The sequence below is a fragment of the Octodon degus genome, unplaced genomic scaffold (genome assembly GCF_000260255.1).
Source record: "Octodon degus isolate 3935 unplaced genomic scaffold, OctDeg1.0 scaffold00268, whole genome shotgun sequence".
Classification (NCBI taxonomy): Eukaryota; Metazoa; Chordata; class Mammalia; order Rodentia; family Octodontidae; genus Octodon; species Octodon degus.
The window spans coordinates 1,544,241-1,545,723 of NW_004524844.1; the positions used below are offsets into that span (position 1 = coordinate 1,544,241).

Consider the following 1,483-nt stretch of genomic DNA (forward strand, 5'->3'; position numbering starts at 1 on the left):
GAAGAATGTATGCAATGTGTTAATTATTGAAACTGTCCTACCAATTTGATTTGAAACTGTCTCATTGTTATTTGTTTCTCAATAAAATTATGGGGAAAAAACCGCTACATATTGCTAATGAGAATGTGAAACATGGCGATTGCTATGGACAAGTATGGCTGTTCCTCAAAAAATTAAACACCAGGTGTCTTGGTTACTTTTCTCAATGCTGAAACAAAATACCCGACACCCAAAGTTAAAAGAGAAGAGGTTTATTTAGCGTTTAGATAGAAAGTCTGCAAGAGGCAAATGCACAGAGACAGGAAGCAAGCAGGAAGCAGATCAGCCCTGACAGTGGGCCAGTGGGCGGGGAGAGGGAATGTGGCCTGACTGCTTTGGGAGAAAGGCTTCTGCTTTGGTGGTTCTGGAAGGGGATATCCTGACAGCGATGCAGCCCTGGGAGTGTACTCAATGCTTCTCGGTTATTTACTTCAAAATGGCTTGAGTGATGAAGCGGGCGTGATGGTACACGCCCGTCACGCCCGCTACGTGGAGGCTCAGGCAGGATCACCAGCTGCAGCCCATCCTGGGCAACCTAGCAAGACATTGTCTCAAAATATAAAAAGTGTGAGGATATAGCTCAGTTGGAAATCTTGGGTTGAATCCTTCATTCAAAAAAAAAAAAAAATTGCAATTGGTGAATCTTATATGAATTTTTTTATCTCAGTGTTTAAAAATCTCAGTTTTGGGGGCCAGGGAGATGACTCAGTGGAATAAGCACTTTCCTGTCAAGCGCAAGGGCCTGAGTTCAATCCCCGGTTCCGCCAAAACAAAACAGACAAACAAAAAATCTCAGTTTAAGGGCCAACCAGATAGCTCAGCAGATTAAAGCACCTGCTTAGGCGGTGCACAGTGGCCAGGGTTCAATCCCTGGCTTGCCATGCTGGCCCTGCTTGTGGGGCACGCTGAGATGGTGATTGAGACTGGGCATGGTGGCACATGCCTGTAATCCTAGTGCTTGGGAGGCTAAAAACAGGAGGATCACTGAGTCTGATCTATGTAGTGAGACCCTATAGATCCTGTACTAAATACATTTAAAAAAATAAATAAATATCTCAGTCAAAGCTTGCACACCTATAATCTCAGCACTTGGGAGGATGAGGTTGGATGAGCGTTTCAGGTGAGTTGAGACCAGCCTCAAAAAAAAAAGACACACACAAAAATCTCCGTTAAAACATTCTGAAATGTTGAAACAGCCTGTTTTTTGTTTGTTTGTGACAGGACTTTGTTTTGTAATTCAGGCTGCCTTTAAACTCACCATGTAGCAGGCTAGCCTCAAACTCACAGCAGTCCTCCTGCCTCATCCTTTCCCGTGCTGGGAAAACCTGTTGCTAAAGGGGCGGGGGGGGGAGGGGGCTGGAGAGATGGCTCAGTGGTCTAAAGCACCTATTTGGAACAAGCTTGGAAAAGCATAGGGACCGCGGTTCAATCCCCCAGCACCACA

General features: G+C 45.2%; 1 protein-coding gene across 1 annotated transcript in view; it reads right to left on the reverse strand.

The window, feature by feature from the left end:
- Window positions 1-1,483, reverse strand: part of Trpm4 (transient receptor potential cation channel subfamily M member 4) — a 41,758-nt gene that overhangs the window by 19,738 nt on the left and 20,537 nt on the right. The gene's annotated exons all lie outside the window — the stretch shown is intronic.